This window comes from Phacochoerus africanus, chromosome 10 (assembly GCF_016906955.1).
Source record: "Phacochoerus africanus isolate WHEZ1 chromosome 10, ROS_Pafr_v1, whole genome shotgun sequence".
Lineage (NCBI taxonomy): Eukaryota > Metazoa > Chordata > Mammalia > Artiodactyla > Suidae > Phacochoerus > Phacochoerus africanus.
Genome location: NC_062553.1, coordinates 128,992,882 through 129,020,063, shown reverse-complemented (window position 1 = coordinate 129,020,063; position 27,182 = coordinate 128,992,882). Strand labels below are relative to the sequence as shown.

Below are 27,182 nucleotides of genomic sequence, written 5' to 3'. Positions count from 1 at the left end.
TCAAAATGGATTAAAAACCTGAATGTAAGACCGGAAACTATAAAATTCCTAGAGGAAAACATCGGCAGAAAACTCTTTGACATAATTGCAGCAATATCTTTTTGGATCTGTCTCCTAGAGTCATGGAAATAAAAACAAAAATAAACAAATGGGACCTAATTAAATTTAAAAGCTTTTGCACAGCAAAGGAAATCATAAGCAAAACAAAAAGACAACCCACAGAATGGGAGAAAATATTTGCAAATGATGCCACTGACGAAGGATATTTTTCCAAAATACACAAATAGCCCATACAGCTCAATTTTAAAAGAAACCACAAACAATGCAATGGAAAAATGGGCAGAAGACATAAAGAGACAGTCCTCCAAAGAAGACACACAGATGGCCAATAGCACATGAAAAGATTCTCAGCATCGCTAATTATTAGAGAAATGCAAATCAAAACTGAAGTGAGGTATCAATCACATCATACTAGTCAGACCATCATTAAAAAGTCTACGAATAATAATTCCTGGAGAGAGTGTGGAGAAAAAGGAACCCCCCCCCCATAGTGCTGGTGGAAATGTAAATTAGTGCAGCCACTATGGAGAATAGTATGGAGGCGCCTTAAAAAAACAAAGGAACAAACCCTTAAAAATAGAGTTACTGTAAGACCCAGCAATCCCACTCCTAGGCATATACCTGGAAAGGACAAAAACTCTAATTTGGAAAGATAGATTGCACCTCAGTGTTCATTGCAACACTATGTACAATAAGCCAAGACATGAAAGCAACCTAAATGTCCATTGACATATGAATGTATAAAGAAAATGTGGTATACACAAACACACACACATAAATACATATATATATATAAAACACACACACACACGTGCATGCACACAAAGTGGAATATTACTCAGTTACAAACTAGAATGAAATAACGCCATTTGCAACAATGTGAATGGACCTAGAGATTATTATGCTTAGGGAAGTGAGTCATAGAAAGACAGCATATGATACCATTTACATGTGGAATCTAAAGAATGATATAAATGAACATATTTACCAAGCAAAAATAGACTCACGGACATAGAAAACCAAATTATAGCTACCAAAGGGGAAGTGGCAGGGGTAGAGCAGGAGTTTGGGACTAACATATACACTACATTAGATATAAAAATAGATAAACAAGGACCTACTGAGTAGCACAGGGAACTATTTCCACTACGTTTTTTGGGTTTTTTTTTTTTGTTTTTTGCCTTTTTTTTAGGGCCACACCCAAGGCAAATGAAAATTCCCAGGCTAGGGGTTGAATGGGAGCTACGTTCAGCAGCCCATGCCAGAGTCACAGCAACATGGGATCCAAGTCGCATTTGCGACCTACACCACAGCTCACGGTCGCACCGATTCCTTAACCCAGGGATGGAACCTGAATCCTCATGGACCCTAGTTGGGTTCGTTAACCCCTGAGCCACGAAGGGAACTCCAAAATTTACTATGTTGTAATAACCTATAACGGAAACAAATCTGAAAAAGAATATATATATATATATATATATATATGAATCACTGCTGTACGCCTAAAACAGAATTTTGTATACTATACTTCAATTTTAAAAAGTTTTTTTTTTTAAAAAGAGTAGCTTTAGTGAATAGATAAGATTCTTCACAAATCTAGGTTACATTTTTATCCAGAAGTAATAACTCAGTTCTCAAGAGAAGGAAGGTTAGGTTAGGGCATAATGCGGGACTATTAGAGGACTGGGAAGAAGGGCTTTGATATCGAAGCTAGCCTTTGACTTTACACCATGAAACCCATCAGTGCACAAGAGCGGAGGAGATGTTATACCTTCAAGCGACTGTTAGAAGACTCCAGAAAATAACCAGCTGCACATTCTCCTGCTCCTTTGACCAGGATCCCTAATTTGCAGTGTGCTTAGTTCAGGTGACTGTGATAGTTTATTTATGTATTTATTTTAGAGTAGCTCCCGTTCCCTTGCAACTTAGTTCTTTTTTTTACTATTTGTGTTGACATGCCATTTAGAAAAAAAGTAAGAGGGAAGAAAAAAGAAGTTAACTCTGAAGATTTACAGAACCTTATAAAGCTAAATACCTTCATTGTGATCGAAAGGGAGCGAGAACATGAACCAAGGAGACCCAGAACCCAAAGGAAGATAATGTGATAGTGAGTGGGCCCGGCAGGGAGAGATGAGAGATAAGGGAACTGATCGAAAAACACTTTTATCTGCTTCGAATTCTCTCACTTTTTCCATCCAATGTGCACAACCATAGAGTTTTGTAAAATGTGTTGAGTTTGGCAAATATTCCAAATAATGATGGCCAGATACAGTATTCAGGGTGACTTTTCCCATACTCTATTCTGACTGATGCAATTAGCTGGAATACCGGTAATAGGAGAAAAGCAGCTTTCAGGATTGACTGAGGCTCTATAATGACCATTTTTTCCTTAAAAAAGCCCTCGTTTCCTGATGTTCAGACTTGTGGAAAATAGGTTATCTTTAAGTTCATCCTTTTATAGTTAAAGGACAACTATGACACAGAATAGAAGAGCAGGTCTCTTTGTCTTTAAAAAAAAAATGTATATTTAGATTTCTTCCCTACTCAAAATTTCTGCCATGTATGCATCTTTCATGAATTAAAACACTAAATAATCAAAAGAGGTTTGTGGTATGTTTACCATTAACACACATTAAATGAGAAAAAAAAAAAAACCCAGAAATAACAGTATTTTGGGTCGGGTTAATAAGTTCTTCGTCATGAGCACACTTGTTTGCTAATTGTCATATTACTTATACAATTAACCTAATGAAATTTCTGGCCTTTGCATCTTTTTACAACTTTACTATAGCATGATTGAATGATAAGTATTATCAATGGACAATGCTATGAACCAACCTCAGTTTCGTCTCGTTTCTCTTTTCACCTTGCTTTAAGGTATCAAACTTTAACTTCATTTGTGAAGGTTACATTTTCTGAATTTGAATATTGCTTCCATTTTTTTTTTTTTTGGCTTTTTGCCATTTCTTGGGCCACTCCCGTGGCACATGGAGGTTCCCAGGCTAGGGGTCCAATCGCCACCGGCCTATGCCAGAGCCACAGCAACGTGGGACCCGAGCCGCATCTGCAACCTGCACCACAGCTCACAGCAACGCCTGATCCTTAACCCGCTGAGCAAGGCCAGGGATCCAACGCGCAACCTTATGGTTGTTAGTCGGATTCGTTAACCACTGTGCCACGACGGGAACTCCCTGCTTCCATATATTTTTTTAAACCTCATTAATATCTCTTATACCTGGCTGCTGTGATGATTTAATGGAATAACGCATTCTAACTTTTTTTCTCAAGTATCCTGTTTTAACTAAAATATGTACTCCACCTATTGTTTCTCAATTTTTAGTTATACTAACCGCCTTGAAGCCTCTGGGAAAAGGAAGGAAAAAACTCTAGAAGAAATGGTTGTTTTCCCTGGGAGTGCCTATGCACTCCAAATTCTGTAAAGCAAATTCCACGTGACATAACACAGAAAAAGCACTTATATATTTAGAAAGAAAGAAATGCAGAAATAGATATTTATGGACACTATTAATATTGCCATCATTATAAATAGCTGCTGCAATTATCTTCTGCTAGAGGCAAAAATGTGTCAAATGCAAATGATCAACTCCTTATCTGCACCGCCCCTCCCCCCACAGACACGTGCGCTGCGTTCTCTTCACAGAGTGATCTCCGCTTCAGCTTTAACACACGCCTTCCAGGAACCAAACAAGCTGTCCATTGTTAAACAGGTCCCTTAGAAGCTCAGTATGAGTCATTAGCACACATACAAAGTTTTGAACTCTTGATATTAAAGGGAATTTTCTGCTTTTTAAAAATGTACACAGCAGGAGTACTTGCTATGGCGCAGTGGTTAAGAATCCAAATGCAGGGAGTTCCCCTTGTGGCTTAGCAGGTTACAAACCTAATAAGTATCCATGAGGATGCAAGTTCGATCCCTGGTCTCGCTTAGTGGGTTAAGGATCTGGCATTGCCCTGAGCTATGGTGTAAGTCGCAGACGCGGTTCGGATTCCCTATGGCTGTGGCTGTAATATAGGCTGGCAGCTGCAGCTCCCATTTGATCCCTAGCCTGGGAATTTCCATATGCTGCAGATGTGGCCTAAAAAGAAAAGGAAAAAAAAAATCCAACTGCAATGGCTCTGGTCACTGCAGAGGTGCAGTTTTGAGCCTCCACTGGCACAGTGGGTTGAAGGATCTTGTGCAGCTGTGGCATAGGTTGCAGCTTTGGCTCATATTCAATCCCTGGCTCAGAAAGTTCCATACGCTGTGTGTGCAGCCAAGAAAATAAATGTACACATAATTTATGTCAGACTGAAAACGGATGAATTGATGTCATGTATGTATTGCAATAATAACAATAATAATCACCACCACCACCACTTAAATTTCCACTTTTACTCTCAGTAATACAATTTATTCTGGCATAATTCAGCATTCTTCACTTATTGCAAGAGCCACAAATTCAGTCTTTGTTTTCATCATGAACATATCTTTAAGTCTTTTAAAATGTATTTTAATATTTTAGCTTTAATTGTGATGGAATTTCAACTCAATCCTATGTGGGTTTGGTAATTACGAATTCTTTTTGAAGGCAGCTGCTCACTTCTGCAATTTATAGCCTTTCAAACCTACTCAGATCAGATTTGAAATATATAATTATGCAGCTTAAAAGTAATGTATAATAATCATATTTCTAAGATAATCTTGTATTTTAGATATGAATGTAGTAACATTCAAACTACATCACTGGTATTAGTTGGAATGAATTTTTAAAAATTACACTACTCATTCACTTTGTTACTTTAATATTGTCATCATACAGATCACACAAAGGATTTTTCCCCTGGAGGCCAGTCTTTAAATTCAATAGCTAGTAGTATTAAAAGGCTATTGGGGGTTGGGAGGAGGGCTGAATATGTGGAGGGAATATAGGACTGAACAGAAGCTCGGGCAGAGAGAAAAACACCTCCTGTGTATAACAAATAAACAATATATGATCTTATTTGTACCTCAAAACAACCCACTAAGACTTTTACTGAATAGGACTTTTAACTGTAATGCTATGGAATTCACTGTGGCTGTTGTAATACTTCTGACAATTTCATTTGGAGTAATACATATATATATATGTTAAGAATTAGAAGCTATTCTATATGTGTTGTTAGTATGGGTGAAACAGCTGTCATTTAAGATAGGGAGCTTTAAGCTACCTATAGTGAAATTTGAAAAAAGAATTATCTTTCCTCTAATGGCTTCAGATAGATTCAAAAGACTTTACATATGATACACAGATTTTTAAACAAAGAGTTATGAAAATGAAGGCATATGTAGGAAGCCTTTTCTTTTAGATCCCTTTTCCAATGTTTCAAACTGGCTTTTATTTCCCAGTCATTTCTATGATATTTACATTCAGGTAGCTGAATCAGCAAAGGGGTTATTAGAACAGACGAGTAATGGAAATGATTTGCTCAGGGACCCCCGGCAGCAAAAGCTTCAGTACAGCCATGCAATGCTAAGTGATTTGCATGCTGGTGGGGTGAGGATATGACTGTGCTTGCTCTTCATGTCCTCTGCTTCCTTCTTCCGTGAGTGCAGATGGAAGTAGACCCACTGAAACTTACAACGGGGATAGAGAATTACTGGTTTTCACGTACACTCTTTAAGTCGCTATGGAATAATATTTTCTAGCCTTTATAAAAACCCAGGAACAATCCCCTGCTTGGCTCTATCATATAAATTGTGTTTGAAGTTTTAATTTTGCTAATATTGGAAAAGGACATGGCGGGCACAGTCTGGGATATTGTAAATGTCTTGGGTTAAAAGGAAATGTTTTTGTTCTAACATTAACAATAAATATGTCAATTAAATAGAAAGTGGTCAATGAAGCAGAAAAAGGAAAACATATGGAAGCATAGAACACATTGAGAATTACTCTTCTCCTAGACCACTAAGCTCCAAGCACATTGGCCTAATTTAGGTTTTTCCTGCATAGGATTATGGCAGACTTGTTTCCACCTTAAGGTCTCTGAACCAGCTGTAGCTACCTCCTCCCTGACATTCAGACCTCAGTTTAAATATGCCAGCAGAGAGCCCTCTCCTGACATACTCCAACTGAAGAAGTCACCCAATCACACATTGACTATCACTTTTCTTTCTTGTCCTCATAGTTTATCATTTCATGAAATTATCTTATGTATTTATCAATTTGTTATCATTCTGCTTTCCTGTCCTACCGCATTCTTCTACTGGCGAGAATGTAAATTCCAGAAACCCAAGAATCCCACCTTGCTTGTCCCCTCTTTTCTCTCTAATCTGGTCTTAGAATAGTGACAGACAAATCCTAGATGTTCCATAAATATTTGCTGAATACCTGGAAACATGTTATTATGTTTAGAAAACAAAGCTAGCTATATTCTGGCAAATTCCAAAAAAATGTAGCTTGTGGTTTTTATCATTTATTTCTACTTGAGAGGGTAATTTGCACAATAGGTTGGAGAAAATAATACGTTCACTGATTTAGCAGTTTGGTTTGGGCGCATATTAGTAACAATAATTCCACATAATGAATACTTGTTTAGGTATTGTGTCAAGCATTCCCGTGCTCTCTTAATTAATTCCCCCATACACCCAATGACGGTAAATTCTATAATTACTCTCACTTTATAAATGTGGAAACTGAGGACAAGGGAGGTGGAGTAACCTACCCAGAGCTGCCCTGCTTATAAAAAGTGAAGCAAGGATTTGAGGCCAGTTCTGTGGAACCTGTGAAGCCAGTGATCTTAACCACTACATTTTATGGCCTCTTTTTGGATGTTATGTCTATGTATGTTGCCCTTATTTGTACAGTAAGGCCATATTTTAAGTTTTTCATAAGAAATCCCCTCTGTTTAAAGCAACAGGGTATATACATTTTTTCTCAGGTTTTTTTTTTTTGTTGTTGTTGTTATTGCTTTGTTTTGTTGAACTGGAGATACACACTAACCAGTTTTTCTCTATTAATCAAGGATAGGGTAGTTAGTAAATATGGAAGAATGTGAAAGGAAGGAATTCTAAGGGTAACTCTACTTCTGTAATGGCATTAGAATGCTGTCTAACCAGTATACATTTCCTGAAAAACCCTGTCTCGTCTATTCTCCTGTGGGAAACTGGTCTAAGAATTTGGAAGCAGGCTTTCAGATGGTGAACATAATGAACCCATCAACTGGTGGCTTCATCCCTACAAATTGAGTTACACACTTAACACAGTCAAGAAATTAATAAGGGTGAAGTCCATCCTGTGCTTGATTTTACTTCAAAATATATTCATTTTGGTTAAGACATCTGAAGAAATGATGCAGTATCCACTCTGTAAGGCCTCAGTTGAAGGTAGTCATTAATGATGATAATAAAGAAGAGAAAGAAATAGGAGTGGGAAGGAGAAGACCAAAGAAGAAGAAGGATGTGGATGTATGGCTGGGCACTCTGCGGTATAGCAGAAGTGGACAGAACATTGTAAATCAATAATAATATTTTTTTTTTCGAGGAAGGAATTCCTGTTGTGGTGTAGTGGAAGTGAATCCTACTAGTAACCATGAGGTTGTGGGTTGGATCTCTGGCCTTGCTCAGTGGGTTAAGGGTCTGGCATTGCCTTGAGCTGTGGTGTAGGTCCCAGATACACCTTGGATCCCGTGTTGCTGTGGCTGTGACGTAGGCCAGCAACCATAACTTCAATTCGACCCCTAGCCTGGGAACTTCCACATTAAAAAAAAAAAAAAAAAAAAGAGTATCAGAAATGGAAGAAAAAGCTATTGAAAGCGTAGAAAAATAGGAGAAATATTTTCTTTATGCTTAAAAACATTTGCTAAACTTTTTTTAAAGTCAAGGAATCCTTTCCTCCGAAAAGAATTTTATATGGAGATATTTGCATACTGTTAAATATACAAAAAATTAAATACCTGAAGTTATGTGAATTAAAAACCTACTATAACTTAACATTTTTAAGTGGAAAAAACACCTTTAGTGAGACTGTCTACCAACATGATTACATGGGTTTTATAGAGTGCCAAATGGAACAACATTTAGGGACATAAATTCATGTAGACTGTTGAGGCATAACTTGCTATTGCCCTGGAAATAAAAACCTACTCTCATTTTGATTTATTTTTGTTAATAAATACACTGTTAATAGGCAGAACATTCCATATGCTTCACTTAAAAAATATTTTTCAAGGGAGATCCCATAATGGCTCAGTGGTTAATGAATCCGACTAGGAACCATGAGGTTGTGGGTTTGATCCCTGGCCTTGTTCAGTGGGTTGAGGATCTGGCATTGCTGTGAGCTGTGGTGTAGGCCGCAGATGCAACTTGGATCTGGCATTGCTGTGGCTCTGGCATAGGCCGGTGGCTATAGCTCCGATTAGACCCCTAGCCTGGGAACCTCCACATGCCGTGGGTGTGGTCCTAGAAAAGAGAGAAAGACAAAAAAAAATGTTTTTTTCAAGAAGTAGTTAATTGTCTAGGTGTACTTTTCCTACAAGGACATGGGCATGAACACAGTGAACACAGGTGCGCCCACATCAGAATAGAAAATGCCAAATGGAACAGATAAACTTAGAATCATGCCCTGAGTTGGAAGAACAGGTGATTTATATTATTGCAAATAATGCATGGATAAATGTCCAGATACATTAATGTCCAGATAAATAGTATTATTCTGGATATTATAATTTCAAGAAAAAATGGTTTTTTGTAGATAATCTAATGCTACAGCTGTATGATCTGATTTTACCAGACTGTGGTATTCTGAAAGCTCTAAATTAAGGATAATCCTTAAAATTTAGATATGAACCACATTTAAGCAGATGTAAATTGTTTATAGTCAATGCTCACATGTATTCATATATAAAAGATACAGACTTTTAGAGATTTTATAACTTGAAATCTAAATATCAAAAAAGCTCAAATACTTATCTTTCTTTAGACAGATGGTTAGAAGAAATTTCCCAAGTGTGTGCTTGCTCTAAGCAGTCAGTAACACCCTGACCTATATTTGGAGACAGTTGTTTTATTCAGGGTATGGATAAAAATAGAACTGCCTCAAAAAATTTGACATATAAAAATATTGAGTGAAATATGCACATTAGCATAGCAATTTGAGTTCAGGAAGAATCTTGATTCAATTTGAACTTGTTGATTGTCTGCTTCTAATTGGTGTCTCCCCCAAGTAGTAGCCCCAGGGTTTGCACCAAACATATAACCTAAACAATGTTTCCAATATACAGTGCTTCTGCAAAACAGCACATTATTTTCTATATTTAGGCATGTTACCTGAACATAGAATTTCAAAACCAAAAAATTAATGTTTTGATGCCAACAAGTAAATGCAAAATTAAATAAATTAGCAATATCTGGAGAATTGCGTATTTTTTAACCTATCAAGTCTCAAGAAAAAAAGAAATTACAAAACTGTATTTTATTTTTATGGTTCTCAGGAAATATGTATACACTTTGTTATTTTCCATGAGCAGAGATGCTCAAATATATAGGTGGCATAAATATTTTCCATTATGTCCATATGCATCTGGAAAAAACATTTAAGACTTCTGAAGTGATTACTCCTATTTTAAATAATAAAGATAAAAAATAAAATGTGTAAAAATAGTTTCATACATTTAATGTTTATTAAGATACTCTCAAATGCAATGTCATTTGAATGCCAGAAAATTAACAAATATTTATTAAATACAAAGAATGGAATAATTATTTTGCAGAAATTTGCCTAACAAGCTTTATATAGTTAAGCAAGACGTACTTTTTTTAAGAACTCAGGCTAGACACTAACATTTGATATAATTTTTTCCTGACAACCCACCCCTTAAATTTGGATTATTTATACCTATGTTATATAATACAAAACATTCTATTTTGTACCAATGGTAGTCCTTTTCACACAGTTTAGTAACTATCTACATATTTATTTGTCTTTCCTATCAGGTTCTCAGAACTCTAGCTTTTTAATTTATTATTATTTTTTTCTCTTTTTTGTCTTTTTTAGGGCCGCACCTATGGTATATGGAGGTTCCCAGTCCACGGGTCTAATCGGAGCTATTTCCGCTGGCCTATGCCACAGCCACAGCAACGCCAGATCTGAGCCGTCACATCTGCAACCTACACCATAGCTCACGGCAATGCCGGATCCTTAACCCACTGAGCGAGGCCAGGGATCGAACCCACAACCTCATGGTTCCTAGTTGGATTCATTTCCGCTGTGCCACAACAGGAACTCCTCTAGCCTTTTATTTTTTAATGGCTGCACTCACAGCATATTGAAGTTTCTGGGCCAGGGAGTTAATCTGAGCCACAGCTGCAACCTATGCTGCAGCAACATTGGATCCTTTAAGCCACTGTGTCATCCAGGATCAAACCCACACCTCCGCAGGAACTGGAATTGCTGCAGTTGCATTCTTAACCCACTGCCCATAGAAGGAACTCCATAACATTTATTTCTCTATACCTACAGTTTGTTACCCTGCCTAGCATGTTGCTAATGTTTAATTAAGGTTTGGGAATATTTCATTATTCACCTTTGTGTCTAACTGCTGGCACATAGTAGATACTCAATAAATATTTGTCAATTGAATGAATAAATGAATGAATGCCATGTGCTTTTAGAATTACTGTGAAGACACATTTTTTAATCACCACATGCTCCTAAATACTGAGATTAATTACAAAAAAATCCCATACAAAATCTTTTAAAAGCTTTTATAAAATGACAAGTATTTGTTTTTGTTTTTTGGAATAGTGAGCGAAGGTAGTGTTGAAATCCTCTCATTACTCCTTGGGTGTGTGTCTATCATTAAATATACGGTTTTATATTTATATTTATTCTTCTACTGCATAATTTATTCTTCACTTAGCAAATATTTATTAAAGGTCACTATAAACTAGTAAGGCATCCCTCTAGGTACAGGGAGATGGGAGGGGTGGGGGAGCAGAGAAATAGACACATCCCTGTCCTCATCTTTTATTTGAGTGTGGAAAAGGAACGATAAACAAGAATAAATGTATGTAATATATATTGTCTTAGAGATAAATGCTAAGGAAAAATAAAGCAAGCGAGGGGGTTCAGAAGTGGATGTGAGCATGTGTGTGGAGTGGAATTACTTTTTACATACAATGGCCAGAGAAGTCTTCAGTAAAGTGACATTTGAGTAAAGTCTGAAAGAAGGAAAACGGCCCTGCATGTATCCAGGAATAGAATCCACAGAGAAAAACCCATGAGTTAATAGGGGTGTTGGGTTGGGAGGAGTGGGGATTATACTCTTCAGGGCCTTTAGGCCATTCTAACAGCTTTTACCTCAGTGAGATGGGATGCCATTGCAGGATTTTTGAACAGAACAGTGGCATGATATGACTTAGATTTTTTAACATGCCAGTTCTGCCTACTGTTCTGAGACTGAATATACTGTGAGGGGCAAAGGTAGGTGCAGGGGTCAGTTAGAAGGCTATCACAATAACCTAGGTGATAGATGACAGTGGCTTAAGTTATGTCGTAGCACAATACTTATTAAGAAAAAAAGAGAAACTAGAAATGACACGAAGGTCTTCAACGCAAACTACTACAAGAATAGACAATTGCCATTGACAATGATGGGGAAGACAGCATACAGAACAGGTTTGCAGGAGAATGCAGAGTCTTTGTACATTTTTAAGCTTGAGATGCTGTGATAAATAAGCATAGATATCATGTGGTAGTTAGACATGAATTAGGAGTTCAGGGCCAGAGATACAAATGTGGATGTCATAAGCAATCAGACAGTCCCAAAACTCTGAGCCTAAATGAGCTCACCAAAGAAATGAATATAAATAGAAAATCTAAGTTTAAGTCTTGCATCTTGGAATACTCCAAATGCAAAGGTCATGGAGTTGAGTTGAATAAAAACAGGGCACTATGATGTCCCAGAAGTCACACGTAAGAAAAGTTTCAAATAGAAGGCAATGACTAAAATCATCATCTTTATTTATGATTTAGTTACTTTGACTCTTCCCTTTCCTCACTATCTATACCCAGTCCTCCATACTCCTTTGGATTTTTTCCTACAAAATACATCCAGGCAAGTACGCATCTCATCAGAAAGGCAGAATCCATATGAGAGATCTGTGATAAGGGATTTTGTTATAGGTATTAGGTCTTATGTGACTCTTGGGTCTGGGAAGAAGTCTATGCAGCTCTGTTGTTACTGCTTCATAAACTTGAAGTCATTGAGATGGGCAGAACTGGCAGTTGGGAAGGAAAGTTGTGTGGTCTGGTGGTCAGCTGGACAAACTGGAATCCTGGGAATAAACTGGATTTCCAAAAGACAATCTCTACCTACATATCTCTCACCACCTCTGACTTCAACATGACAAAGGACACACAGATAGATGATGCAAAGACACCCTTCACAATGGACCCACCCACTAACTGCAGGACAACCAGTAGGAGCTGAAGGAGCTGCAGGCACTGCTGCTGCCCGCAACCAAGCAAGGTGACAAGCAGATCAACAAGGGGCATGAGCTGAAACAGCACCTGGTTCTTTACACTGTCCTTCAGCATGTGCCATAGCTGCTGCTTCATTTCTTCCGTCCAAATCCAAGAAGATGTCTCTTTTGGCCAACCTTTAATTCAGAACCATATTAGAAAGGTGATTCTGGAAACACAATTCCAGTTTTAACTACACCAACACTGCACAAACTCACTCCAGTCCGAAGTCTACCAAAGCAGAATGAGGGCTGAGAATGAACTACTGTCATTATTAGTTGTAATGTGTCTATTATTGGGCTATTTCCTTGAAAGCAAGGAGTAGCTGCTTTTATATACTTTTTATTCCACAGAATATGGTATTCTTTTTTTTTTTTTTCTTTTTGCTATTTCTTTGGGCCGCTCCTGTGGCATATGGAGCTTCCCAGGCTAGGGGTCCAGTCGGAGCTGTAGCCACTGGCCTACGCCAGAGCCACAGCAACGCGGGATCCGAGCCACGTCTACAACCTGCACCACAGCTCACAGCAACGCCGGATCGTTAACCCACTGAGCAAGGGCAGGGACCAAACCCACAACCTCATGGTTCCTAGTCAGATTCGTTAACCACTGCGCCACGACGGGAACTGCAGAATATTGTATTCTAATTATTTGTCCATGGCTGTCTCAGTTGCAAGAATTTCCCCCCAATCTTAATATCCCTAATATTTGGCTTCTTAGTATCTGAAGTGCAAATCTGCTGAATAACTAAAAATCCCTTCACATTTATTTTCCTATGATCCTAGGATTTTTTATAGGTACTAAAGAAAACAAGATTGGTGAGAAATTAGCACAGTTAATCTAGGTTTTCAAACTACTCTCATGTCATCACATCAGTGAAATGCTACTGCAGAATGCTTAAACTGACTCTCAGTCTGTCATTTTATCTTGATTTTCTAGAAAAAAAATCAATATGTCACTTGTTGACTCATGGCTACATAAATTGTGATTTATTTATCTAGGAATTCTCTCTATCCAGGACTACTTGTAAAGTTATTTCATATGAGTTTTGCTTTTCTCTTTTATTTTTATCCTTTCAGATTATTGTTCAGTATTTCCTTTCTATGATTCCATAATTCTGTACCAGAAATATCTAATGACTATTAATCTCATGTTATTTTTCAGAGATGTGACATTCTATTTGCTGGAACCCATTAAACACACCATAATAAATGGAAAAGGAGAAAACTAATACATATTTATTAATACTTATTAAACAGCTAAAGCTCTTGGGCACAGTTGAGTTTATTCTGAGGTTTCTTGTGTTTTCTGGTCTTGACCTTTGCTATGATCTGAATGTCTACATTCTCCTCAAATTTGTAAGGTGAAATCCTAATACCCAATGTAATGGTATTAGGAGGTGGGGCTTATGGAGGTACTTAACTCATGAAGGTTCATCCTTATGGATGGTATCAGTGTTCTTATAAAAGTGATGCTGCAGAAATCCCATGGCCACCAGGAGAGGACACAGGCACTGTGGAGAAGGCACTGATTCTGAACCAGGAAGAGGACCCACGCCAGAACATGACTATACTGGTTCTTTGATCTTGGACTACCTGGTCTCCAAAACTATGGGAAATAGTTGTCCATAAGCCACCTAGTCTTTTGGAAATGACAGAGAATAAATCTTCAGTCATATGCACCACCGCTTGTTTGTCTCGAGGCCCCAGTATTTTGTTTCCAGTAGGTCCTGGGGATATAATGATGAGCCAATCAGTCATGGGTCCACCACTGGCTTATAGTCTAGTGTGAGAATTTTATTCAGTTAGTAGAAGGAGAAGTTAGACATTTGAAGCATGAAGCGTCAAAGCTGCTGTTGCTGCCTTGAAGATGGAGGAAGTCACGTGTAAAAGAAAGAGACCTCAGTCACAAAACTGCAATAACCTGAATTTTGCCAACAACTGGAAAGAGCCAGGAAACTGATGTGTGTCCCAGTGCCCCAGATGAGAACTCACCCTAGCTAACACCTTGATTTCAGGCTTGTGATAATAAGCAGAGAACGAGACACAGCTGCCCGGAATTCTGACCTACAAAACTATGATCTAATACACTGGTATTTATTTTAAGCCACTATGTTTGTAGTAATTTGGTACATAGCAGTAAAAATTAATATGACCTGTCTGTGCTCCACTCTATCTGGCTAGAGTAGATAGATAGAGGATATACTGCCAAAATGGCTCACACATATGGCTGGCGAACTGGTGCTGGTTGCATGTGGAGTCTGGTAGATGGTGCTGAGGGCTAATGGCTTCAGTTCCTTTCCATGTGGGTCTTTCCATAGCTTGCATGGCTTCCCCCACAGCAGGTGATTAGGTTCTAAGAGCAATCGTCCCTGGGAAAAAGGATAAAGTAAACGGCAACTTTATGACCTTAACTTGGGAAATCATATAACATTATTTTCACTGTATTCTAGTGGTACAGGCAGTCACAAAGATCTGCTCAGTTTCAAGCAGAAGGGACATAATCCCTACCCACTGTCACAACAGTTTCAACTTTGCATTGTAAGAAATGCATATAAACAAGATGGGATATTTTATAACAGTTGTATTTGAAACATTCAAATACATAGTGATTTAATGACTCACTCCTATCTCAATACCCATTGTATTTGTTAAAATGTAAACATTTGAAGGAAAGTTATAAATGACGGTAATACAAAGAAATACAAATACTGTTGCACCCCATAGTTAAGTTAGGGATGTGGATATGTTTGGATATATAATACATACACACAGATAATAAGTCCCATGATGACAAATGAGAAGAACACATGCTGACTAAGTATCTAGAAAACATTCAATATGTTGAAAACGGAGAGTGAAAATTAAAATTCAGATCTATTTGAATGTAAATACACTATTTTAAGCTTAGTTAATATGCTACCACTGATTTCTTAAACACTTATTCAAAATACAGCAATTAATATATATAATATACAGCACTAACTATAGTTCTATTTCTTTCATTGCATATTTTGATCTGTATTTTATCTAAATGCTCTGAACCATGAAAACTATTATTCATCCATATATAAAACTTAGGCATCTTTTCCATTACAAACTAATTATCTCATTTAGGTTTATTTTTTTCCAGAAAGTGAAAAAAAAATCCATATTGTTTTTATTAACAGAATATAGTGGTAAGTAATATAAAACAATGCCATTAGTCCTTAGCAGATCTAGATTAGATATATACAAATTATTCCTCTTTATCTTCTACATTTGGATGATTAAAAATAATTGATTCTCATTACTACATGAACCAGACATAAAGAAAACACAATTCAATTTACGATAACATAGGCAATCATCACTGAAGTTAAAATTATAGTCAATAATGTATAGATTTGGCAAAATAAAAATGATTTCCATTTTGGCTAACTCTTTAAGTGTAGAATTTCACAATATAAGAAAAGCTCTATATAAGTGACAAAGACTAGGAAATGCATTTTCACATTTTAATTACAATTCACATGTCTGTATCTCCTGCTGTGATGTTTTGTTAAAAAGAGATCTCATTTGTGAAACTGCCAGTATAGAAACTGACAGATGGCAAGACCAGTTTCCAACCTGCTTAAGTACTGGTTTAATATGGTTTAGATTATTTTATTAGCATTGTCTATTTTTAACCATATATCTAAATAGTAAAGAGTACTATTACAATTTTGATACACTTATATTGTTATAATTAAATCTATTTGACTTACATAGATTTATTACAGCTTCAGATTTTATCAATATACCATTTTCAGTGATAATTTATGATTTCTCTAAAAAATGTGTTAAGTTCTATTTAGTTTAATGAAGTGCCTAGAAAAACATAGATGTCCGTGGACAGTCATAATAGTCCAACGAAAAAATAACTTTATCCAATGAAAACTCAAACGTCCAATGAGAAAAATCGCTTAGACATAACACAGACATCAACAAATGACCAATCAACTGGATCAATATTTTTAAATATTGCAGTCAGAACAAAACAGGTATTCAACCATGAAAATTATCTCCTGAGGTGAGAAATCTTGAGATTATTTTTCATAAGACCTCACAAAATCACATTTGGAAATAGAAACAAAGATAAAGAAGCTATATACGAGGGAAAGTTTCTACTGGTAAATCTACTTAAAATGACTCCTTTGGTTTTATGTTGGTTTATTAAATAATAATAAAATATTATTTTTCATACATTTTATCTCTCTTAAACAATAGAGAGATGTAAATTCAGAGAACATCAGTGTTTTGTCAGTTCTCTCCTCCTTCTGCCACCTCGTGTTTTTCCAGTCCACTAGACTGGATGTTCTTCTCTGGAAATTCAGGATTTCCTCAGTTGCTGGGTAAGCAATGGCTCTCCACACCCTCTGCTTTCCATCCTGCTGGTCCATTAAATGGGCTTAGAATTAGATCACATTGTAATACTGGGAACGGTAGCCCTGTGATAAGGAGAGTGGCTTCCTTTCACCTTGAGGGTATGCTACCACATCTGTCCCATGGGATGAATCCTTGTTGTCCGTGTAGTTCCCAGATCAAAGACAGCTCGTGCAGGGCATATTTTGAGCCAGTCATCTGGGCTTAGCGTCTGGAGAGGATTCCTCTCTGAAATTCTGGGCCGTTGACCTGCCTGCCCTTTCAGTTTCCTCCACTGAGCAAGGGCAATGATAGATCCTGCTGTTCTGCCAGTAGGCAGAATTTCTGCTGCAAAAAGACAATTTGCCACACATAGCAGCCACTACCAGATTTCTGAAAAATCATTCTGTCTTAATATTTTTCTACTAGTGTCCCATCTACCTGACTGGTTGCTCCAATTAAGAGACTTCCCATGTTAATACAGAGTTTTTCCTGTGTTCTTTGGACTACAAACTGCAGTTGAGTTTGTTCTCCCCTCTCTTGTCCCACATTGACTCATCAGTCTTTGGTCTTGAATCCAGGGCAAATTTCAGCCTCAATCTCCATTAAAGTCTCCTGCTGCTCTAAGGTACCCATAACACCACCTTAATTTTGCAACAATTGTCATAAAATATATTTTATCTTTTTTTTTGTCTTTGTTGTTGTTGTTGTTGTTGTTGTTGCTATTTCTTGGGCCGCTCCCGCGGCATATGGAGGGTCCCAGGCTAGGGGTCGAATCGGAGCTGTAGCCACCGGCCTACGCCAGAGCCACAGCAACGCGGGATCCGAGCCGCGTCTGCAACCTACACCACAGCTCACGGCAACGCCGGATCGTTAACCCACTGAGCAAGGGCAGGGACCGAACCCGCAACCTCATGGTTCCTAGTCGGATTCGTTAACCACTGCGCCACGATGGGAACTCCAAAATATATTTTATCTTTTAGTAATATGGAAAAAATCCAGAATGTTAACACCATATTCATATATTTTTTGAATGTCTTTTATACTATTAGGCTGAAGCAAAGGGGAGAAATGGTCTGCATTTAAATTTCTTCATAGTGATTGGATAATTATGATAGAATATGAAATAAATCAAAGGATGATAAAATAACTGGGACAGGAAAAAAAAAAAAGCAACTTTTAAAAAAATGTTCTGGCTGTGCCAGCTGAATATGGAAGTTCCCAGGCCCGGAACTGAACCTGTGCTATAGCAGTGACCTGAGCTACTGCCGTGATAAAGCCAGATCCTTAACCCACTGTGCCACATGAGAACCACACACACACACACACACATACACACAAACTAAAATGAATAAAAAAAACTCTGCAGATTTTAAATTTGTTTTCTGGTACTTCATCTACCAACATTGTTTTGCAAATATTTTAAAGTTAATTCACTTTCTAAAACACCTTATGACTTTTATTATAGTAATTAAGTTGGAAAGAAAAATTATCTCCCTTACTTCCCTTGGCACTAATATCACTTTTTACGTACTCGCACTGAAGAATTTCTAATTTGGTTCATCACTTCAGTGGGAATTCAGTGCACATAAGGGGCACATATGTAATTGGCAACCTAATTTTTCTGCTTTCATCAAATGGTACAATGCCAAATATTCATTGAACTTGCCAGTTAAATGCACTTGGGAACCAAACAGCAGCAAGCATAAGAGATGAAAATGAACAAATTGGAAAGAGTCATTAACTTTCTGTTTTCCTATCACAACAAAAACTGTATTATGAAAAATGTAGCAAAGTGGGAAATTCTACTTGAAACATTAAGCGATCTTAAAAAAATAATTCATTTACTTAACTTCTAAAATGTTCATTATAATTTATAAATGGGCTTTCTAGTAAAGACTTTTCTCAACAGAAGTACAAAATAGTTAAAATGAATTCACTTTACAGAAGTGTGTTATGTATATTCACATATCTTATGGGTCTAACGTATATGAATTTTGGACTTGGCAAGCAAAATTATTATAAAATTAAGCAAGAAATGTTGACTTTAATACCTCATTGAAAAAAGGCAATTGACAGATTTTCATGGTTCTCACTAATTAGGAATGCAGTTGAGAGTGTGAAAATTATAATCAGCTGTGGTTACTGAAAGTGCCCTTGAAATATCTGGTCTAATGTATAATTAATTTTGAACCAGGCAATATAGAGTTCATTATTAAATTATCACTATCGATGACAATTAAATAAATAGAGAACTTGGACAATAAAAACACCAAAAACTTGCCCAATATGTTTCAGCATCATCCTTAAAGGGGAAAACCTTTTTTCTTAAATGCCTATTTATAGCTCTTAAATAAAGCACATAATTATTTGCTAGTTCAAAGTTTGGATCAGGAATATCTCTTACACAAAATTTCCTTCTGAAGTAATAGCATGATTCTTTTAGTAAGGACTTTGGCGAAAAGTTTCCTAGCTTTTTTTTTTTTTTTTTTAAATCTATAAATCCGAGTAGTTAGGACTTTTAAACCCCAGGCCTAACCCTAAAAGAATGAACATTCTGCAAATTGTTCTTACATTAGAAAAAGAAGGAGAGGGTAGAAGGAAAATGCCAAGGGAATGCAGATATGCTTATTTCATAATTATTGAAAGCTCTAAAGAAACTATTGACTTTCCATTAAGCCAAGTGTTCTGAATGGGAGGCAATAAGGACAGTAGTATAAGGCACATTTAGGCTGATTTCCAGCTGCACCCCTTAATTTGTACAGTACCTAAGGTTAACTACCTTCCTGCCCCAAATCTGACTTTCCTGATCTATACAACTGAAGAAATGGTAATAGCTTTTTCACAGGTACACATATTAAATCTCAACATCTTCTATTAGCATATACATTTATCAATACTTAATCAAAGGAACTATAATATTCTGTATTTTTATGTTTCTGATACATTTGTCCACTGAGTCCAACTTTGCTGCCCCTTCTTGATTACACGCTTAAGCCACTTTTAATGGACTTTAACAGATGCTAAACTCTTTGTATAAGACATAGAAGAATTAAGAGGAAAGAAAATTGATGGTAAAGGTAAAATGAATGGAGAATGTATAATGGGCCAGCATACCCCCCAAACCTGGGGACACAGCAATGGTCATAGCTACTAATAAAGAGAGAAGCTACAATAACTGAGTTGTCAACCCTAGCTTCCTAGATGTTCTTAAATTCCTTTGTCAAATTTACGAAAAAAAAAAAAAATTCCCACAGTTGTTGGCCAAAGGAGGGTTGTCTCCATACCAAAATATACGTCTATCAGTAGTACTTATGCAAAAAGTACACCTTGCTTATATACTCAATGCATTCACGTTTCAGAAGTCAGATTATGACCGCATTATTTAGAATGCGTGCACGAGCGCGAGCGAGCACGTGTGGACACACACACACACACACACACACACAACCTTGAAAGAAGCATAGATTGCTTGTTTGCTGGAAGCTGTCTGCCAGTACAGTTGGTGAGATCACAAAGATTCTGTCATATGGGCAGGAGGCTGGTTAGAGTGTAAAGGAAGTAAGTTGGTGTACAAACATCGCTGGCGTTGTCTTATCCATCTGAAATGGTCCAACAAGCCACCCGAATTGGTTAAAAAAATGTTCCCAACACACACAGAGTTAAATGCACTCCATCTGCTGTACTGTCTGCGAGAGACATAAAGATAAAAGAAGTAGCAATAAAGAAGGGGATGGATGGGAGAGTTCAGGACCCAGGGCGAACCTAAAGGGAAATGATGCAGTGCAACAGGAGAGAGGACTGAGGGAAAATAAATTAAGCCACAGAACCACGCATCAGAAGTCTTCTCCATCACTAAAGGGGCAAGATTTTTCCACGTGGCCATCAGTCAAGTGTCAAAATGGTAGCTGATTCTGCTTGTAATTCCCACGTGATCTAGGGCTTTATGCACAGGAATCCAAGTTCCACTCCAGGTCACAGTCCCAACTTCCATGATCCCACAGAAGACCTGACTGCTGTAAATATGTCCTGGTGTGTACCATCTGCCTAAGAAAGGAAGCCAGGTTTCTCGCTGCGTTTGAAGGAGGAGATGTGTCAGGAAGTGAAGAGGCTGGGTGAGATGGGAAAGAGGAGGACAAACCTCCCCAGTTCCTCCTTGAGAGGTGGAAGCGAAAGAACATAGGTGGTTTGGAGAGAAAAGACAGGGTGACTTTTCAGCATTACCGCGGTCCCTTTGCAGAGCTTTAGATTCCTGCCCGGCTTTTCCAGCCTTGACCTACCCGTGCACTTGGACTCCAGCGACGCACGAGGATGGACCAAGAGGAAAGCCAAGTCAGCACGGTCGGATATCGCTCCCCCGAAACGAAAACTCAGCAACGGGCCAGCAGCGGGTGTGCGCGCGTTAAGGCACGAGGCTGCGTGCGTGGTAACCCGCGGACGCAGTTGGCCGGGCGCCGCCCTCGGAGCCTCCCCCCCCGCCCCCGCCCCCGCCCCGGCCCCTATAAAGGCCGCGCGCTCGCCGCCGCCCTCCTCACAGTCGGGGAGCAGGGCCTGCGAGGGACGTGGCTTCCGTGTCCCCCACTCAGTCGCACTCCGCGCACTCACACACTTGGAAGCGCCTCCCCACGTCCCTCCCCTGCCCTCCTCTAGCTCTGCTCGTCTCTCTCTCACCACAAATAGTCGCCGACCGACTGCCAATCCGCCTCTCCCTCCCTCTCTCTCTCCACAACATGACTGACTGGGAAGCGGTGGCTCAGGCAGAGCAGCCCTGCTGGCGCAGGCGGGAGGAGCAGGAGGATTATTAAATAACACAGCTCGACTCGGTGCAACTGGGAGTGGAGCGAAGGAGCCCAACAGCCGAGAAGGGGAGGGAGGGCTGAGGAGGGGGACCCGGAGAGACACCCCCGTCCCCCGAAGACATAAATCCCCGAGTGCCCTGGAGGAGCCCAACCAGCGGCGCGGAGCCCTCAAGGTAGTAACGCCCCCCCGGTGCCCCCGCGCCGGGAGGGTCGCGCTTCGCGTAGCCGCCGCACCCGGGCCGGCCCCGGGCCGACGCGGAGGGACCGCCCGGCAGGTGACCGCGCAGTGCCCCGGCCGCCCCGGAGCAGCCCCCGCCCAGGCCCGGGGCGCCGGCCGCGGGCCCGCGTGCGCGGCGCGGAGACCTGGCCTCGCGGGCCGGGCGGGAGGGAGGCGGACGGGCTCGCCCGCCGCCGGCCCGCGACTCCCCGCGCGCTGCGGGGGGCCTTTGCCTCTGCGCTCCTGAGCGCTCTGCTCCCCGCCGCCGCCGCGGCCGCCACTCTGCGGCGATGCGGAGCGCGGCCGGCCACGGAGGCAAGAGTTGGCGCAGGCTGGCGGCCGCTCCCCTCCTTGGCCGCTCGCGTCCCGCAGGTAAGGGCGGCGTGGCGGCGCTGGCGCCGGGGCTGCGGGCGCCCGGGCGGGGGCGGGGGCGGCGGCAGGGGAGGGGGAGGGGGGGAGGAAGGGGGCGGGGAGCCCGGCGCTCCCGGCGGAGCCGCAGTGCCCGAGCCGGACGGCCTCCTGCCTCCGCCCGCTTGTCCCCGGCGCTGGCTTCCTGGATTGGAGGCGAGACCCTCCCCAGCGGCGGCAGGAGCAGCAGCGACTTAGTGGGAACAAATTGCTTTGTGGTGGCGTGTCAAGGGCTCCGGGGAGGGGGGTGTGTGTGCGTGTGCGTGCGTGTGTGTGTGTGTGTATGTGTGTATTCGCGCTCCTGACGAATCAATGCGTTGGTTCACCTGCAAAGAAAATCAGTCCGGAGCTGAAACGGCAGGTGTCCCCTTGCTCCCTGCCCCTCACCCCTTTTGGCATGTGTCCCAGGGACTCTTACAGGCGGTGCCATCGAGGGGCAGGGGTGTGCGATGGGGTGACGGAGGGATTTGTGAATGGTGCTTCACTGCGCGTGGAGGCTGAGCCTTGCTGATGTAAAGGAGGAGGTATCCAGAGTGAGAAGAAAGGCTATTTATGGCAAAGAGTTGTGAAATTTCTCGGGGTTTCCTTCCGTGTTTCCTGAGCTCCTCTCTCCCCCTCTCTTCTCCTTTCTCTCTCTGTTCCTCTCTACCGTATCTCCCCTCTTTTTTACTTCTCAGAATTAGAAGCAATTCTGCTTTCCATCCCCTTTTTCGTGGAAGCTTGAATACGAGATGAAGGAAGTCAGAAAAGCACTTGTCATTATACAGGTAGAAAAAGAAATGCTTCTGAGAAGTTACTGATCTCTTGCCCTTTAATATTTTTATGTACTTATTCTCCACTCCTCCTACCTCTTTAGCCCACCAATAATACCTACAAGACAGAAAGTACCTACTTGGTTTCAACAGCTTTCATTTCTAGTATCTTTACAGTTGAATACCTTCCTATTGCTATGTAACATATCCTCCATTTTTTACCCCTAAGAAAGGCTATTAAAAATGATGTGCACACATTTTACCATAAAGCTGGTTTTCTTAAAAGCCTTGAGGAAGAAAGAGAAGCAGATACCTAGGTGAGTTTATATTCACTTATTATTGATTAGAATTAGAACCAGCTATTAAGACCTAAAATGCTACATTAATCTAGGCTACAATACAATTTGTTTCATTTCCTTTTTCTGTTTGCTCTATAACAGGCACAAATTCCAAAGACATAACTTGAAGCTTAGAAATGTCTTAGGATGGTATCTACCAAGTATCTTTAGCAAATTTATGTTTGTTCTTAAAAGTAGCAGCCTTTGTTTTCATAGAACCTATAACTGGCTTGTGACTGAGAGAGGACAGTATCCTTATTATTATTTTAAATTGAGGTGTCTCTAAGCACCTGCCAAGCACAGTGTTTTTAAAACATAAAAATTCTGTGTGGCAACCACTGGTTCAATAATTTCACAGAGAAGAAAGAGAAGTAAACTAACCAATTTATTGTTAGAGTGATTTGTCTTCATTTGGTATTAATTAAGGAGCTACTTATTTTGATCAAAACATGCCAACAGTCCCCCCCCCCCCCGTGTAAAAGTAGCTTTGCATAACAGTCCTCTTTATTTTGAAGACAAAATAGAGTTAAGGATTTGTTACTTTGATTTGGTTAGATTCATATGGGTTTAATATACTATTTCAACATTGCATTATGTGTGGTTTTATATATTAGAACTTGGACTGAACACCCCATTCTGAGGAGCATTACTTTAACTTTCCTGAATCATTGCAATGTAGAACTGATGGGGAATTTTAAAATGTATTTGATGAGCTGTATTATTGCAATCATTAAAAAAATCATATTTCTGAATACTTTTGACACTGTTAGAGAATCAGCAACTGTTTATTATTTTAATGATGTATTTTTATACTATAGAGTGTTAGTTTACATCAAACCTGTGAAGTAGAAAATGAAAAAATATTATAGATATGGAACTCATTACATTTTATTACTCAACATAGTGTTCACAGTAAAGGGCCTGTTGTGTGCAAGGTACTATCTAGATAATGTGGAAGAACATAAGACTTCCTTGCTTCCTGCCCTTCAGAAGCTTACTTTCCATTTGGAGTAGTTCTGAAGCTCAGGCTTGCACAGAGTTAACAGTTCTTGGCAATAAGAGATTGCATGTCTAATGAAGGCTGCAGGAGTTCAGAGCATGACAATAACATTTCATACTGGATTTTTTCTGAAAAGGCTTCCAAGGAAGATAAGACTTGCTTGGTCTTGATCTTAAAGGATAAATAGGATTAGTGGCTTGTGGATGAGGCTGTAAGGTATAAGATGCAAGTCTCCTGGAATTGTAGAAAGGAACAAAAGATGTAAGGAAAGGTAAGTTCGTTTTGAAATAGATTTTGATATTGCAGAGTAGTTAAATTTGTTGTGCAAAGTACAGAGTGAGTTTGTTTTTGATATGCAGCGTGCTGCTGTACACTATATTCTTAGAATTGTCAGTGTTATCTGTACCTAAGACAAAAATCTTTGATCTTATCTTGACTTTTAATGAAAGAGATGCTGGTATATATTTATAGATATATAAATATTTAATTATACCACATCACACTAAAGTGTTGAATTTCACATTAATAACAAGATAGTACATGAAGCGAGGTATTTGAGGTACATCCTTAACCAGTCCTCCTAAGATTTGCTCTAAGGGAAAGATTAGGAGATAGGTAAAAGAACAGCTATATTAATAATGAGCAGTCACTGAATGCTTAATATTTTATTCATATAAAATGTGTACCTCATTTACATAATTTTTGATATTTTTTTCACTTTTAAAGCTATAATGCATCTACGTAACAGTTAATCTTTCCTCATATTATTTTCCATGAATATACAGCTATAATGTAGGGCTTGTTGGGAAAAATTTTAGAATTGTAGCAATAGTTTCAAAATTGTTTTTATGGAATTCCCATCATGGCTCAGCAGTAAATGAATTTGACTAGCATCCATGAGGACGTGGTTTCAATCCCTGGCCTTGCTCAGTGGGTTAAGGATCCAGTGTTGCTGTGAGCTGTGCTGTAGGTCGCAGACATGGCTTGGATCCTGGGATCCTGTGTTGCTTTGGCTGTGGCATAGGCTGGTAGCTACAGCTACGCTTTGACCCCCAGCCTGGAAACTGCTATGTGCCATGGGTACAGCCCTAAAAAGAAAAAAAAAAAAAAAAAGAAAAAAAAAGTTGTTTTAACTATCTCCTAGTACATAGATTGAATTACTAATAGAATCATGCTCTGTCTCTATTTTGAACTTATTTCATACAAACACAGAACTGTTTAAAATGCACTTCTGCATTTTTAGAACATAAGGGGAGCGGTCTGAATTGACATGGAGCCTGTCTCTTCAACACAACACCTCAGATGTATGATATGGTGACAGTAAGGAAATAGTACAAATATTAGATATGACTTTCAATAAATAATAGAATTGCTCTCAGATTAGTTGAATTAAAAGATTTTCATGCATAGTTTGTTGACAGAGAATAGATAAGAGTTATTACAGAAGTGAAAAGCCTATTAAATCACCAGTCTTATATTCATGCAGGAATGGGATGCTTTCCAGTGCAATCAAAATACAGACCAGCATACCTGTTAATTGGTCTCTTTTGAGTTTGGTTTTGGACTCTATGTCAAAGGTGTATCACTTTGATAATGTAATCTCTCCTACTGTATGACTGACAGCTTCCGCATGATTTCCCTGTTGGGTAGTGACAAAATCTATTTGCTTCGTGTTGAAGATGTATGCCTTTATCAGCAATATTATCTTCACTATGTGAGAGTGTCAGTTAACAAAAAAACATGACGTCTAGCATGGGAGAAGCATGAGAAAAGATGAGGAGATTGATGAATGACTCTAACAAAAGAAACATACTTCAATATGTAGCGTCAACTAAACGTAATATAAAAATGTAAAGCTACCCAGTCTAAACTGCAGTTAATACAGTACCAGGATATTGCTTTCAGTTCTTACTTTAAAATGACTGTATTTCACTTTAAGCTGTTTTCCTGTGAGCTAAACAAAATGGCAGAGAAAAACTGGGGGTTGAAAATAGTCACTAGGATCTGTGGTATGAGATTACAATTAAAAAAAATATTTCTACCTAGATCTTTGACAGATAAAAATTTGGCCAAATTCCTGGCCCTGTACCTAGGCTAACTTAAAATACAGCTTTTGGTTTTGCGTTTTTTACACTGTATTAATAATTTCATAAATTTTAATTAAACTTATTAACATTTTTGAACACTATTTAACTATGTTCTGATTCTCAATAAAATCTAAAGGTCATTTATAAGGAAATGTTTTATTATTTAACTGTAAATTCTTAACCTAGAGCAGTAGTCTCTAAATGTGGTTCCCTGAGCAGAAGCACCAGTGAACTCTTTAAATTGCAGTTCCATTGAATGATTGAATTGGAAACTGCTGTGGGGTCCTCTATGTCATTCTTTTTTTTTTTTTCCCTCTTTTGTCTTTTTAGGGTTGCACTCTTGGTATATGGAGTTTCCCAGGCTAGGGGTTTAATTGGAGCTTTAGCTGCTGGCCTACACCACAGCAGTGTGGGACCTGAGCCGCATCCGAGACCCACACCACAGCTCACAGAAACACCAGATCCTTAACCCGCTGAGCAGGGCCAGGTATCGAACCCACATCCTCATGGATACTAGTCAGGTTCATTAGCCACTGAGCCACAATGGGAACTCCCTCTATATAATTCTTATGCAAACTTTAGAGTCCATAAGAATCAGTTTGAGAACCACTGACCTAGAGTGTTTTATAGTGAAACTTGAAG

The 27,182-nt window shown here is 39.2% G+C and overlaps 1 protein-coding gene and 1 long non-coding RNA gene across 5 annotated transcripts in view; one reads left to right on the top strand and one right to left on the bottom strand.

Annotated features, from left to right (window-relative positions):
• Positions 1-21,407, bottom strand: part of LOC125137355 (uncharacterized) — a 30,072-nt gene extending 8,665 nt beyond the window's left edge. Inside the window, exons 1-3 of one of the 3 annotated variants that reach the window (XR_007137409.1) lie at positions 21,220-21,407; positions 14,779-14,928; positions 12,609-12,697 (exon numbers count right to left, since the gene is read on the bottom strand). This is a non-coding gene — a long non-coding RNA (uncharacterized LOC125137355). Of the gene's footprint in view, positions 1-12,038; positions 12,698-13,765; positions 14,287-14,778; positions 14,929-21,219 lie in introns of those variants that run through there. The other 2 variants (XR_007137410.1, XR_007137411.1) reach the window with 2 other exon arrangements.
• A 381-nt stretch (positions 21,408-21,788) lies between these two features.
• The window catches only part of CCSER1 (coiled-coil serine rich protein 1), an 823,961-nt gene continuing 818,567 nt past the window's right edge, over positions 21,789-27,182 (top strand). For both annotated transcript variants that reach the window (XM_047798060.1, XM_047798062.1), the window contains exon 1: positions 21,789-21,911. The gene's annotated coding sequence lies outside the window, so the exon portion shown is untranslated. The remainder of the gene's footprint in view (positions 21,912-27,182) is intronic.